Genomic DNA, 16936 nt, shown 5'->3' with positions numbered 1-16936 from the left:
GTCTTGTTGTATTATCTTAGAAACTTTCTGACGTCTTATAAGTTTCCAACTTTTGTTATATACGTATGCAAAGTTGTGTCGCGAGTTCCACCATGACAGGTTGTTATTGAATATGAGTAGAAACGCGCAAGATTTATTTATATTTTATCGACATACATACGATGTAAATTTCGCAGAATAAGAATTCGTCGATCGAGTGTATGCGATGAACATGACACGGAAAATAAAATGTGTCGCGCAAGTTAAGATTATTTTTTCCACAATTTATAATATGCGAAAGCAACTTTATTATTATTGCGAAGAATGGAGGTTTATATTCCTCTATGTATAAATTATGAACTTTGGAAAGAAATATTTTCTGGTTATTATTGTGACTGAAAGTAGATATAAAAGAACGGAAATTCACGAAGAAGCATAATACAGAATACAATTTTCATCTTGCGAAAATGTTTATTGTTTACACTAGAAGAGGAACATTCAGCCGACATTTAATCAGAGTATTTCAAACGGGTCGTGGTAGTTTATGCCGTAAAACTCCGTGGGCGAATAATACACACTTGATGCATTCTTTGGTAAAATTAAAGTAAACAAACTTAAAATGCTAAAAGAAAAACACAAAGAGCCAAGTAATTGCAACGAAACGCCACGTATTTTATATCCTTCAATTAATTTCATTTCAATATCATTTAGTATTTGTAAACGTATTAAATGTGTGTGCACATATTTATTTAGTTTCTAAATGTTGAATTAATTAGCTACTATTTACACATATTGATATATATATATATATATACACATATATATGTATAACAATTTATTGCCAGAGAATTGGGTGTTATATTTAATCTAATTCCAGTTGTATTTGGTATTATGTCATCGATTTTATATTTTGTCTGCACTAATTACGAGCAAAGTTAAAATACTTGTGCATTCCTGGTAACCTCTCTCTTCGTTACATCGATATATAAATTCTGTGAAGCATCGTCAAATGCATGTAACGAGCATTCTGCACGCAAATTGTAGAATGGGCTTGTACTTGTTTGCCTTGATTTACTCATGTGGCATAACTAATGTCATTTGACCGCAATATACATTTCAGTAGAAGTTATCCGAGTTAAACGCGACTACGTGCCGAGCTATTTCTACTTGTTGACCGTTTGAACGAGCAGGCAATAATTTATGTGCCGTACTTCTTAAGTTATACGCTACTTCATACGGCGTTATTTTCATTACAGGCTTGCATATTTAGCTGAGCATTCTATGATTTTAATGCCTATGTGCCAGCCATATCCCGAGAGATAAGAATTACGTTATTCTCAATATTCGCATAACGCAGAGCGCGCTATCGCACGATGAGAAGATATGAACAGGGATATAACGAAGACACGTAGAAAGCATGCCGCAATATATCATGCATAACAAGTGACTAGTCCAACTCTATGCCATGCACGAGTTGTCTAAGGGATGTTATTGCGCTAGACGCAATCACACAATCATATTTCTTAACTATGGCGAGAGAAACACGGCCTATTTCTCTCTCCTTGTATTGGTACCTATTCTTCCTAGTCATACTCTCCTTGCTTTCCTTTCTTCCTTACTTGCATAATTAAAAACAAACCACTTTTACACATCGAGTTCTGCGATGCAACAAAAAATTCGAGACCAGTTAGATTACAATTATAATTAGTCACAAAGTGAAAATCGTCTGATTTCCTTCAAGCTTTTAAAATTCGCTCTACAGCATCACGATCTAAATAGAAATATTATAGAAACGTCAGATCAGATATTCGCTGAAATATTATGAGGTCTTTCTACTATACGTACAGATAATGTGAAGGCAGATAGGTTATAGTCTCTTCCTCTCTCGCCGCGAATATAATAAACACGTCGCTTTGCAGTACGTGCTGCGGAATTTAACGAAGATAGCAGATTCAGCGAACAGAGAGTATTGAATACCGCGTGTACTGAACATTACAAAGCATCTTTGATTAATTATCGTATCAACATGTTCGTCGATTCAATTTGTTATAAAATCTGCCCTCCGACATGTTTGCAGCTTAATAAAAAGATTATGCTAAGCATTTCCTTCAATAATTAATCGTTTTCTCCTACATTTTTAAATAAATGTTTATATTTAATACTATAAATATGCATTATTACTTTGTATTGCGTGAATACATTATTGCTTATGAAATTCTTATGAAATTCCTATGATCTTAAGTGGAAAGTGTACATCGATTCTTTCATCAAAAGTTTATGAAATATTTCAATTATTTTCTAATATTATGCAATTTTCTGTTTCTTATTTGTAAAGACTGCAGTAAGCACCAATTGTTCGTCTTAACGATCTTCTTAAAGAATTACAGGATATTTTACTTACCTTCCTTTCGTAAAAACCGAGTCGTAATGCTCAAGATATTTCACTCGATTAATTTTACTCGATAATTCGGATGAAGTAACGTTGAGACAAATAATCAAGGTAAAAGAGAAATAACAGCTGCATAAAAACATACAGTTGAAATAAATATCCACAAAGAATACATTGCACAAACTGAGAGATAAATAATTACAATGTAAAATAATATTGGCGATCTTTTGTCAATCGAAATTAACGTTGAGATTAATATAAATCTAGCAAAATGATAAAACAGTATGATTTATATCCCTTTGAGCTTGTTGTTGTGTTAGCCAAAATGATAATGACTTTTTTATATCAGAAAATGTAGACGTCTTTATTATTAAATAAAACATGATAAAAGATAATTATACCAAAGATACATATGCAACTAACATATATCATCGGATTATAATAAAGCAAATTTGACATCCTCTACGCATGATTCGACAATTTTGTCCTGTGAATTTTTTTTTTTTTTTTTTAAAAATTAAGAGCATTGTAGTTAATTATAACATTAAACATTTTTTCTACTAAAAAATCGTATAAATACTTTTTAAAAATGTTAAAGTATGTGTAAGAGTCAATGAAATCTTTTTACACTTGCTAAAGTTATAAAAATTAATTTAAAAGTATCGTGTTCCAACGTCTGTAAAGAAGGTCTGTAACGAAGGTAAAGAAGGTTGGCAAACAACATGTGTAGAGAGTGTTAATAGAGCTGAGATCAATAATCTTAAATAAACTATATATTACTATTTACAGATTATATCTTGCATTAATAATCGGTGTGAACAAAAAATAGTAAGAAACAGCGAGAAATAAAATTATATACACGGAATAATTTCCAAAGTTTAACATATAAGTTTAATATTAATAAAATATCTGTAAATTAATTATATTAATGTTACTGAATAAACCGCTTAATTGTTATTAATATGCGAAAGTCAAGAGACCCGTCGTACTCTTGTAGAAACATTTATCGGCACCAGTTTAATCCTACAGTCGCACCAGGACATCAGCATTACCATTAGTCATGTTGTTTACTCTCGACTCTCGGGGAAACGCTGACAGCGTAGGGATGTTTTCTTCCATGCAACCTAGAATTGGCTCCGGCCTGGTGGAACGTGAGCTTATCGAGTAATTCCATACGTCCTGGAGGCAGGTTATCACGACGAACACGTCTGTTCCTGTTACGCACGGAGGCTGGTATATACGCGCACGTGTACGGGGGCTCGATGCATCGGAATGACGCCGGCGCTCCGTTTACATTGTGCGATCGTAGAATACGGTTCGGCGAAACAGCAAAGGCGCAAAGCTAACGGGATAGCAATGGCGGAATTAACGTATTCGTGCTACGCAGAGCCCGCCATATCTGCCGCGGCTAGATGAATGCTAATTAGCGGAAGATATATGCCGTATCTCGCTGGTAGAACGCTATCTTCCATTACTATCGCGGTAGATATTATTCGCAGTTGACGAGCTCTTCGTTTCTCGCAGTAGTACAAGCCGTTTGTAAGTGCGACGGTGCGACTCTTAAAATGCGGTAACGTACTCGTTCGTTGTATAACGGTCTCTGCTGCTGTTACTGCTGCTGCCTTACGTAAAGGTATACGAGGTAACGCTATCGAGGGCGTAGGGCACGGACGATTGAATGAAGAATTACGATCGTTTATTCATGACCGACAGCACTTCTGCCTTCGGGAATCGAATGAGCAGACTTGCACCTGCGCGAGAGCGTACTATGTTTCTTGCTCTGCGTCGAGCGAATCCGCAAAAAAAGCGTGGGATATATGTCTATGTAATGTTAACACGTAACGTATAATGAGCTGATATCGTATTTCAAGTTTAATAATATCCTCGCGTTCTGCAACTGTAACAAGAAGCGTTGATTGTGACAACATTGTATGATGTATGTACAATGCATCTCGAATTTTATTCAAGTACTTTTTGCAGCAGTAATTCTGTGCATTATTTTAGATGTCCCTTAAGTGACTCGAAGAGAAGTTTACAGAGGGAAAATAATATTTGAAAAATTTGATGCAGCAGCGGCGAATATCAAGAGCGAGACAGTGGTGTAGGTACGAATACGCGACATGTTATGTAAAGCGTCACACAGTGGGAAACGCTTAGTTATTCCACAATTCGCTAACATATGAATTTTGCGTGGTTTCGTGCCCATTAACTAACGGTAATGATCCAACAGAAATAGTTTCCCCACATCTACTTTGTCGAGCGACAAACTGTAATGGTGATGCAAGCCGAGTAATTTAATATAGCGTATAATTCAGACGAAATCGGGACCTGAAACCTGTTACCGCGCCTGGTTAAAGCAGCCGTGAAAACGGATCTACGAGCGGCTATAATAGCCGCTGCCAAGTTTTCGGCTGTGTTAGGATAATGTTCGAATCACCGGCTGGCCCGACTAATGAGTAATTAGACTACCAAGAGATGCGTCCAATTTTAAGACTCCCGTCATAGCCGCGTTAAGATAATGGGCTTTGCTAGAGGCTTCGCGAAACTAGCTCTCCTCCTGTTATGAATAACAATATAACTTTGTATCACCGAAGATGTCTCGGAATCCCCTTAATCAGGAGACATCGAAATAAAGCTTCGTTTCTCTCTCTCTCTCTCTCTCTCTAACAATGCATAGTACCGTCGATCGCAAATTTAATTATACAGAAATAATATAAGATAAAGAATTGCCATCTTATATCCGGCTCCAAAAATGCCGAACGTAATGGAAATCAATATTTTAGTAAACTACATATAACTGAATTTAATTAAATAACTGTCGATAGAATATGGATTTAATTACATGCAAATAAAGTAACGGGTAACGATATTATTATGTAACTTAATTCAGAAATATGGAGCGCACGCTGAAAATCAATAATTTGGCAGTTAATATAAGAGAGCTGAAAAAATATCTGTCAAAGTCTGTCGAAACAACGATAGCGCGGTATAACATGATTATGTAGATTTTAAATAATCGGAAAATATAGAATCGTATCAACTTACCGTGATTCGTCGTCTCAAGCGGTGTTTTTAATTAATTACAGTAGTAGCAAATAACAAATGTCATTAACACGGTAAACAAACCGCCGCACGTTGGTCGTGTTTTATCTAGTCGTTGCGAAATCGTTACTCTTTCCTTGGAAATATTGCGAGAATAACGCAACGATGTAACTCTGGTGGTCTTAACCGTGAAATGACGTAAAAGTTCTCACGTCTTGAAATATTATCGTAACAGCGCGGCGCGGACGTCTGTTAGATCGTAACTACGCATTGTACATTGTAACAATTTAATGTACATCATTTCAAGAAAACCCGACTGCTTCGTAAAACAGCGTAAACATTCATACTCTTACGTTCACGGTCAATTAAAGAGGAATGTAGACAATATATTGCACATAATATATTTTTATTTATACACATAATGTACGCAATATATATATATTGTCGTTATATAAGTACGGGGCGCTACTAAATCGATATACCGTTTAAGCGCGAGGTAATTCCCCGTGAAGAAACAAGCGTGCAATTAGTCTTTAAACAAGCGATGTAGATTTCAGACTTAAAACACGTAACCAGGAAGCATTCGTCGAATTTAATCAGTTTCATTGCAGGTGTATATTATGTATAGCTCGTCTGATAAATCTCTATAATCTACAACGGAGAAAAATAATGTAGAACACAGCATCTAGAAAAATGTCATATTTTTACGAGAAAAACGCCCGACTAGTCAGCCTTAATGTTGTTAATACTGTTCTCGCAAGACAACGCAATTTCAGTGCCCAGTTAATGCGCACCTTGGATTAAGACAAATATTCGCCTTTATGTACCAGGGAACGGCGTCCTTTTCTTTTGCGCGCAGATACGCGCGTGCACCTTGAGGTTTCATCAGCAGCTACAACGTAGCAGCAACAGCATATCGGCGCCGTTGCGGTAGGCGATACGAGATGCATAGTCACGAATGAAGGAACTAGGGAGGAAGACAGAGAGAAAGGACAAGGTGAGTGAGAGAGGTTGTAGAGACGATATGAGAGCGCAGAGACAGAAAGGGAGACTCTGACGGAGGAAGAGAGAATATATGAAGCGGGTAGCAAACGAACATGGGATAGAGAGAGAGAGAGAGAGAGAGAGAGAGAGAGGGGAGAGAGAGAGAGAGAAAGACTACCGGTACAGTGAGTGAAAATAGAATAAGAGGAGAGCAGGTAACGGGAGGACGAGACCCAGCGGGAGGGTCGCAGGGGGAGGAGGGTTTCCTCCTTTTCAACCCCCGTGTTGCCGCGTACCGCGCAGAGCGGCGCGTAGGTATACGTACACACTAGGCGTCTATATTTTATATCCGGTGTACCCGAGTTGTCGCTAGGGCGCAGACTCGAGCCAATCGGGGTCGGCCGGCTCGCCAGTTACTTTTCGCGATTCACCGTGGCCGCTCTTCCGCGGCGCAGGTAGACGGACGGACGGCAATCAGTCAGTCAGTCAGTCAGTCAGTCAGTCAGTCAGTCAGTCAGTCAGTCAATCAGTCAATCAGTCAGTTGATGAGACAAGAAGAAAAGATGTAAGACAATTGTCGGTAAATAAAAAAAGAAAAAGCAAAGGAGAGAGAGAGAGAGAGAGAGAGAGGGAAAGAAACTGCGCGGCAGAAGACGAAAAGGGGTGAAAACTGTGGCCGTATAAGAGGAGCAAGAGGAAGATAGAGAGGGTAGAGAAGACGAAAAGTGCAGACAGATAAGAAGAGCGAGAGGGAGAGAGTGAGAGAGAGAGGTCATAGGTGCTGGCCCCCGTACCGCCGCATTCGCCGCACAAAAGCACAACTTGCGCACTGTTGCGCCGCGTTACCAAGCTACTGCGCGAGCAACCGAACTGTGCCGCTCGGCCACCCCTGCCGAGCAGTCGAGTGCTTTCGTGCGGAGTGTTTACGTCGTCGCGCGGGTAAACACACACGTTTGTCGTGACTCGCGCCCTCGTATCTCTCTCCCACGCATCTCTTTCTCTTTCCTTCATCGGCGTGAATCAGCTGGAACGCTTCAACGCTCGATCCTTCGCCTTCGCGTGGCTCGAGTAGTGATTGTCCTGCGTCGTGTGAACGTGAGAAAAACAACACCTCGTGGAGTAGTCGATCGTGATCGAGTGCTATGAAAAACTGCGTGCATTTGATACGATAAAATACTGTTCGATCCGAACTATTGAACACCTCGACTGCGATATCCCATCTTCGAGTTATAGAGACAAGACTTACTTATGTCAATTCGTGATACCTTGGACCGTCGTCTCGGAATTTACGTGAATACGTTTCGGAAGTTCGTAAATCTCGCGTTTCGGACTTTATCGCGTCGCAATAGTCACGCCGGGGTGCGCGCTCGCGAGGAATTGGGAGATTAGGATCGCTGGCTCGGGGGATTCGCTAAATCGACGGGGGTCTAGAGAGAGAAGACGGAGTGCGCGCGGGCACCGTGACAGTGCAGCAGTGTGCGACGAAGACTCGCAACGATACGTGACTGTCTTAACCCCCCGTGCTCGTACGCACTCGTATATGTGTATATACGTCGATGCTCCGAGCAAAACTCTCACGTCGCCGCGAATTGAACCCGCTTGAGTAGGAAGACGCGGACGAAAGGGAGGTGGGGACGGGAAGAAAGAGAGACGTTGATCTCGTCATCGCGAAGCGCTGGATGTCACTACGTCATCGCGAAGCGAGGCGTACGTGTGCGGACGTACATAGTCGTCTTCGTCGTTTGCGTCTGGCGTAAACTCGCGCGGCAAAGTGACTACCCCGGAGTGCAGCGGTGATAAGAAGATACAGCCACGCGACGTGATCGTTAGCATAAATGACAAGCGCAGCCAAGGCATCGAACTGAGGTGAGTGTAGAGTCTCGTTTTGTTGCCGGGAGTATCGCGTTCCTATAGCACAGAGGGATACCTTTGGTCGAGCGCGATGTCCGGTCGGTGAGTTTCACGACCGATTCTGGAATCCGCACGTGATACCTCGGCTAGTACATAGGATTTAATTAGAGGGAATAGGTCGGCACCGTCGCATTAATCGTGCGAGCTCCCGGCAAATGAAATTATAATCGAACGACGGGCTGGGTCTCGAATTACGCGCCGCAGAGATAGAACCTGAGGCGCTTGTGCTTCTGGTGTTATCGTGCTCCCCCTCCCCCTACCTCCCCCCTACCTCCCCCCTAGAGACCTTTCCGCCCTGCTCCCGGAACGCACGTAATGAAAATTCAAGAAAACTCGGAAACTTTTCGTACTTAAAAATCCAACTCTTGCACGAATATGTACGGATGCTCTCTACATTATGTGAAGCTACGATGTAGGGTAGACGATTATACACAGCTACTCCACATGCAGCTCTCTTTCTAAATTATACATATACCTAGCTTTATGTGATGCAAAGATATTTATATATCCTTCTAGCCGTAAGATAAAACGAATAATACTTGCACGATGCTATATTGGTATAACAGCGGTTGTTCCGAATGTAATTAAAGTAATCAAGTCGAATAATATGCCTATATAGCCCGTAATAAAAGCAATACTTTCGTTTTGCTTCGAAATTTAATCAATTACTTCCGTTGCGTAACAACGTTTTATTCTTCATAATCAGTAGGTCATTGCGTAACTGGAGTACATAATTGGCAGCGTACTTCTTTTTACTTGTTCCAGCGATCAAAGAAGTTTTAATGAAACTTTTTATGTCTTTGATCAAACACTTTTGCTCGAACGATATTACTTTATGAATTGTTTCTCAAACTGAGAGAACAGGCTACAAGTCAAAGAATAAAAATCCATTCCGTTTACAAAGTGACTTTGTTCGATTCGTCGTCGATGATCCTTGATAATAACTGCTAGTTTTTTAATCTTACGTCGAGCACAGTGACATAATACGATATTTTCATCAGGATAAAAGGAACTCATCGTCATAACCGTGGCGCAATATTGCTTTAACATTTCGCTGCAGGGAGTAGGTACAAAATTCACGATGCTGATAAATTTCTCTCCGATTGCGGCATCGGATCGATGATTAGCATTCATGTCACATGCTTGTCATAAGCCGATGAACGGAGAGGTCTGATCCTCATCGCTTCAGGGATCGCCAGGCGGCCGCTCTACACGCTGCGATCCGCCGTTGCAGGCGCGTCTTGCTGCGGACGCATTCGAAGATGCGCTCCTATGCGACGTGCATAGGCGTGCTGTCGTAATCGGAATACCAGATTGTTAAGTATCTCGGCTATCTCGGGTATGCGTAATGGTAGCGTTGTCATTTTGCGTAGCTACGTAAGCGTTCGGCAGGTGCTCGCGTACCACGGGTGGCTGCCGCGCGTACGCGCCACCGAGCAGAATCCTATGCAAATATGCTGAAAGCATAGCCGGGACGCTCGCGGGGTTTTAACGCGCTACTTAGCCGTGCGTTACGTGTGCCGACAGATCGATTTGCCTAGCCTACCTTCTTGCCCTGTCTCGCCGCGACCCTCATATCCCCGGCCGCTCGACGGCCGCGAAAGCTGGCCGCGAAATGTCATTACGGTAACGCGATCTATCGCGCCCGCAAGGACGTCGGTGATGGGCGGCGACTGAAGCGGTTTGGCGAGCATCCGGAGGGGGAGGGGGGCGTATTCGTGGTCCTGCCCGTGGCTCGTTCGCCGAGCGCGCATTTTCCTCTCGCTGCATCGCCCGCGCCGCGCCGTCGCGTCGATCCTGGAAAAAAAGGAAGACGGAAATTTTTATGCGGTTATTCTGCCGTTGCCGGGTAATGCGATTCCGAGTCGCGTGTAGCGCGATAAGGGCCACCGTAAGCGGAGCGTGTAAACAGGGAAATTGGCAGATAGTAACGCCACGGCCTAATCTTACTTTTAACTTGCTTTTGTGAACTAGGTCGATTACCAGTAATACGATTTATTTCCATAGAGTAGTTAATCGCAAGCGATTACCGCGCGCTCGACCGGCGGATTCTTCACCGCTTTAATATCGCTTCGGAATATATCGCGAAAAGTACGGAGATTAAAAATAACTGCCGTTAAAAACACGCGATACTAAGCGTATAAATACCGTAAATGATCAATGCTTAATAACGGTATAATTTGATAACATTACGATGTATCGGTATCGAAAAATTTGATCGAATTTAGTGGTGGAATACTCTGAATACCCACCGCGTATTAACTCGAGCACTCTAATCGGAATATTATATCGATTGTTTTAATAATAATGCGTTGTTACGTACGAGTTATTATAATGCAATCACTGAATGGCGCGCATTGTTTCTTTGTTGAATGATGCATCATTTCACTTCGCGCTTATACGTATAGTATCACGCCCGACTATCTCCGCTGTCTCCCAATCCCCATTAATTTTAATGGATGTCGAGCCACGGACTTAACACTCATCTGCACAATAGACATTAGAAGCAATTACAGAATACATGAAAATGCGTGGCACGTGTAACTGCACGCGCCGACGCGATGTCGCGTATAGTCGCTCCGAAGGACGCGCTGATTGTAATTAAGTATTTTTCAAGCGCGAGTTTTACGTAATAGAAAATTCCGCGTTCATAAAGTTGCAAAAATTAATTTACATCGAAAACTATATACGATCTTTCTCACAATCCTCTAACACGGTTCGTATTATCGAGAGACCGAAATGTACAAATATCGAACAAAATCAATATTTCACGTTGCTTTCCTGACGACCGTTATCGCAAAATGCTACAAAATATCGCGGACTGCGGTATTAACAGCATCTTCCACGGCCATCGAGCTTTCCGATGCTTTCGGTCATTTCTGCCTCTCCTTCCGCTTACACCGTGGGCAGTATCCAATACCCATTAATTTTAATGATGAACGCGGTCAGTTTAACACGTACCGCAGTCATTGTAGCAAGCTTGTAGGCAATAAATCATATTCCCTTGTCACACACTGAAAAGTGCATGGTTCAGATAAGTACGTTATTTGGTACGCTCTGCCTATCTGGCTATTCTCACCCGCTCCGGCTATCTATTTATACATGGTGTACTAGTTAAAGAACTTCATACCATTCTTTAATGCGATTGAGACTGCTATCTGCAATTATCTGTTTTACTAAAAATGATAATAGTTCACAAATACGTAATGTACTGTTTTTTCGTGAACTTATTTATTTCTTTACAAATTACTTTATAAATTAATTTATAGTTTTTTGGTACTCAAAAGATTTATCTTTTTTACAAAAATTATACACACCCAACTTTGATATGAAAAATATCATGTAATTTATACATCATTTTTAAAACGTACTTTAATTTGACAGGCTTAATATAATTATCCATACGAACACTCTTAGTGCATCTAAAAATGTTACATTAGTACTGAAAAATAGTTTTTAATATCATATGTAAGCGTATCAAATTTCATTAAAATATCTCTAAGCGTTTTCTACATTTTTAAAAAGTTTTCATATTTCTTTTACATCTATGTTTTAAAAACAAAATACTGTGTAACATGAATTTATAAGATTTTTTTCTTCATAAAAGAAATCAAGGAAAACATCCCCAACATAAAATTTTTTGCACTTGGAATACATTGTTAAATTCGCGGTTTCGAGTTGAACTCAATTATACTCTAGTTATTTTCAATTATTCTTACAAGTTGCTTCATTCAATACGTCGTTAATTTAACTGAAACAATGAAGTTAAATAATTTAATTTTAGACATTTGAGTTAACTTTAGCTCAAACTTAATTTATCATTTACTAGATACGTACGTTAATATAAACTGTTTACTTTAAAACTAAGCAATTCAAGTACAGAAATGGATTGATTAGATGAGAGGTTGTTCTTTCAATTATTATACATGATTTGTATTCAAATAATAATTTTCGAGACACACGAAGTTAAAAATAATAAAAAATTCTTTATTAATAATAAAATATTAAATTTATTAATATTTTATTATTAAAAAATACTAAAATATTAATTCAAGGGATTGGTTCAAAATTAAATTTTTAATATTCAACAGTGCACATATCTATAACATGTATAAAATATTTTGTTAAATTTTTTAATTCTTTTAAATCACAATACATATTGTGTAACACAATTTCTCTCGGAGCCACGTCGCGCAGTATTGTTCGCGTACCAGTAAAGTCGAAAAATTACTACGTATTAGCGATACCACGAGAAATTACGTAGCCATATCGCGGCCCACTGAAAACCGAGAACGAAAGACTACAGTGTAACTGGAAATTATCATAAATTTTATAGGACTGTCACGGAGGAGAAGGGAGAGGTTGGTGGTCCCTCTGCGAGGGGAAAAAAGGAGAGGTGCGCTAATATCGCTAATATCCCGGCTTATCGATTAAGGTAACCGCGCTCGTACACAATGGCCGCATTTCCAGCGACAAGGAGCACGCGATAAGACGGAACATGCCGCGAAAAAATAATGCGCCTTCTAAATGCCGAAATTACGCTAATTGTCGACGACTAACTAAAATTACAAATGTCGACCGTCGTGTACAGAGGGGATTCATTTGTCACCTTTGGACGTTCCTGACGCAGCGAAAGATCGTACAGAATGAGAAAACCCAGACGAAGATTTTCTTTGAAAACAAGTACGACTGTTAATGAGACGATGAGTCTCGTTATCTCTCATTCGCTCGCTCGTCGCCTACCGCCAGCGAATATAAACGCATGTCCTCGTTTCTGGCTCTCCTTAGAATTACACACTTCGCGTACGACGCGGCGACGGTTATTATAATCGTTATTTTCATACTGATTAAGAACCTAACAGCAGTCATATACGTCTTAATTAATGTACATCCATATACATATGTAGATTACGAGAAATAAATTATAAACATTTAAATAATTTTAAATCAAATGACTAAAAAAAGAAAAAGACCTTCACTCGCTAATTCCATCTTTTATTTTATGTTATATACAATATTCTAATTGTACTATTTGATAACATTCTAATGTAAAATTTTTTTATCAACCATTTAGATTTTCTACAAATGAGACTAGATGTAAATAAAGATTTCGATACTTTTCTCACTAAATATAGTTTTTTCGTGACGGAGCGTTGTTCGGCTCACCTTTTGACTGTAAAATTATTACAGCTGTCAAGCAAGAACGCGAACTGTTGAATGTGGGACACATTCGCGCCATCAAACTAAAATATCTCATCGTTAAGATTGTACGTACATAGTAAGCGTGCATGGATTAAGGGCTGTCGCACACTGTCTCGTGAGAGACGACTATAGGTATTTAGCATACTACGGCATTTTAAGCCGAGCACTGCTAACAAGTATTAAACATGTACGTACTCGGGGACTCACACAACGAATATTTATTTCCCCGCCAACCACGCTGCGCTAGAATAGCCGTAATAAAAGCGTAAGTTAAAATCACTCGGCTAGAACCGAAAATGTTTGCACTCCGATACGGGTATATTCTCTCCGATATATCCTATAAAAAACTACTGCGATATTTCTAGCGGGCAGCGTTATTAGTGTTGCTTTTTTTTGTATTTATTTCTGATCTCAATACACGTACATTGCAGGCAAACGAAAATCGAGTATTACAGCTGCCACGGGATATTTTTCGCTCAGGCGCGGAAGCGATGCTTGTTCCGCACCTTCAACGGCCGCGCGCCCGCCGCAATGCTTGGCGAAGGCGATGCTCCTATTTCCTTATATGTCTCACGGAGACTCCGTGCGGTTGTATGACACGGCTGTGGCTATAACTCTCGGTATGTAGGCCAAACGGGGTGGAGGTTCTGACTTCGTAGAGGATAGATCACCATACAAACATTCACGCGATAAGCTCTGCGCTGCTTTGCATCCGCCGTAAAAGTTTTGGGCTCATTTTCTGCGACCTCGGTCCATTTTTTTCAACCTCTGCCCCTTCGGCGATCCATTACTCGTCGAGCGTAACGGCGCTTTCGAGAAGTGTGAAAATAGCGTGCTATTATTTGCATCTGCAGTATAGATATCTCTCTACTTACGGCTATCTCGACTTATGAATTTCCGGATTATGACTGACATTGATTAAAAATGAAACTGAGTAGATTATAATGAAGTTTATTAAGCACTCGTTAAGCGGTGATCCAAATTAAACATTAATTTTATAATGCTAAATATTATACGAAGAGTTCTACCTTTTTAGGCAAAAATAGAACTCTTTTTTAATCACTTGTTGAAATTTGAGATAAATGTTAATATCGTAATAACAAATATAAAAATTTTTTTAACAACTTTGTTTCATCATATGCTAACCCAATCAGCAGACAATGTCTTTTAAATATTTATTCTTCATTATATTTCTTAAATATTTAAAAAGAACATTAAAAAAAACATTGCTGATTGGGAAGTAGAAAATCTATAATTATTTTTAGTAATAAATTGATTGCTTTGCATAAATAATGTTTCATTTATGCAAAATACAAATGCTATTCGACTTTACGATCAATTTGATTTACGACCAAAGTTTTGAAACGTAACTCCGTCATAAGTAGAGGGATACCTGCATCTGCAAATATCAAAAGTCTGTAGTGGTAAACTTTCTAATATCTTACTCCGTGAAAAATTGATTCTCACTTATGATGGTACGAATGGAAGACTGATTCTGTGATACTATTACAGCGGGCGTCGATTCGAAATTCGTATTCGCTATTGGTGTGCGAAGAAATATACGGATTAATTAAACAAGCGTGAAAGTGTCAATCACAAATTGAAATTTGTGCACTACTGCTATTGACATACATAGCAGTTTCAAGCAGTTATTATTTGTCGTACGGGACAATCAAGGATAACGAGTGAAACTGTCGCAATAATTATATTAGCACGTTCGCGTGCGCCGTTAAAAGTGTGCGAGAAACAGGAAAATGAGTTTGCGAAATGTTTGCCGCTTGACTCTCTAGCAAATGCTGTTCGACAGGTAATGACATTAATCCCTAACTGGCGCGATGATTTTTCGTAACGCAACTGTTACGCGAATCAATGCAATTTGCTTTTCAACAACGTTTCAAAGGGAAAACAGTATTTTTAATTATTCGACAATTTCTAATAAGTTATTTATTTAATTAGTACTGCAATTATAAATCATCGTACACATCAATATGTATAAAACAAAAATTCATCTCTATTTATGTATATTAAATGGCATAAAAGATTGATAAATGTATCGGGTACAGATTAATTTACTCCGCTTAATATACGTATAATAAATATGTTTAATATATTTTCTGTTTAAATCTAATTTGCAGTATTTTAAAGCGTTAACAAAAAAAAATTGGCAGTGAATAAAACGAGTGTCTGTCATTAGCCAGAGTTTTAAAATAAATATTCGCAGTTTTGGACAATTTTGAACCGGTTTTTGAAATGCGTATAACGGTCTGTGTACCTATTGACAACGGGCAATCATTCTTGGTAATTATCCGACCAACCATCGGTTTTACCGGAGATTAAATGTAAATGCGCCAGGCACATTTGTGGAGTTGCCATGGAACCTGCAATATTCAATATTACTAAAAGCTCTTTAGCTTACTTTTTGTATTTCCGTATTGCCACCCTGACTATTATTGTTTCGGAGCTGAAATTAATCATTTTATTTCTCACCGTATTCAACCGAGTAATGTTAATTACAACTACAATTAAATCTTTTCATTTTTAACGTCCCAGTAGAATTCAAAAAGATAAGCTCTCACAGTCGTTCTCTTTTTAGCACGAAAATGTGTGTTCTTGCTAACTTAGAACGTCGATTTTGACGAATTATAAATGTTTATTAGGAAATTTCGATATTTCCAATAGAGATAAATACGACGTAGTCAACGTAGTGTTTGCAAACGTTTACGCAATGAAACACAAACGCGCAAAACACTCGCAGCGAAATTTACCACTCTGTCTCTGAATTGTCTATTTAGTCACAATACGGGAGACATTCTCAACATTCTGGAATTAACCGTCGCTGCCTCGAAGTCATTTGACATCCATCATTATTCACATTCCATTAGCGCTTGTTTCACATTGCACGATAACGTGAATTAAACAGACGTTATCATATGGCCGCTTGACGACAGTTAACATTTTTCAAGAGAATTACGTCTATCTTTCTATCGTGACAGAAAATTGTTCGCGTGGAATGCCGCCAGTGGAGATGAACCGAAGACATCATTCTACAAGTCGATATGGATTCTCAACGTCATTGGTGCAGTCGTAATGCGACGGAAGATCGAGCGGCGGCGGCGACGCGAAATCGCGCAAACAGGAATCGCGTTAACGTTGCCACGATAGAACGTCCGACAGGTTGGACTTTGCGAAGGCTTACTCTCGTTATTCGAGTCACACACGGCAAGATAACGCTTTTCCCCTTTCGAAAACGAGCGACGTGCACCCCTCGCCCCTTTCGTCTGGCATCCTGTCGTCCACCGGGACCTCGTAAACCCGCTTGCCGTAACAATTCCTGCCCACTCTCTGGTACTCCTTTCCCGTCTCTTTTCTTTTTCCTTCAGCTTCCCTTCCGTTGCATTCTGCAGCACCCGCGGAGCTTTCTTTTCGTCT

The 16936-nt window shown here is 39.7% G+C and overlaps 1 protein-coding gene across 5 annotated transcripts in view; it reads left to right on the top strand.

Moving 5' to 3' along the window:
* Positions 1–6791: 6791 nt before the first annotated feature.
* Positions 6792–16936, top strand: part of LOC105196443 (teneurin-a) — a 480887-nt gene continuing 470742 nt past the window's right edge. For 3 of the 5 annotated variants that reach the window (XM_039446048.1, XM_039446047.1, XM_039446050.1), the window contains exon 1: positions 6792–8260. The gene's annotated coding sequence lies outside the window, so the exon portion shown is untranslated. The remainder of the gene's footprint in view (positions 8261–16936) is intronic. The other 2 variants (XM_039446051.1, XM_039446049.1) reach the window with 1 other exon arrangement.

This window comes from Solenopsis invicta, chromosome 2, assembly GCF_016802725.1.
Source record: "Solenopsis invicta isolate M01_SB chromosome 2, UNIL_Sinv_3.0, whole genome shotgun sequence".
NCBI classification, from domain to species: Eukaryota; Metazoa; Arthropoda; class Insecta; order Hymenoptera; family Formicidae; genus Solenopsis; species Solenopsis invicta.
Note: the sequence above shows the minus strand (reverse complement) of the source record. Positions and strands in the feature narration are given on the sequence as shown.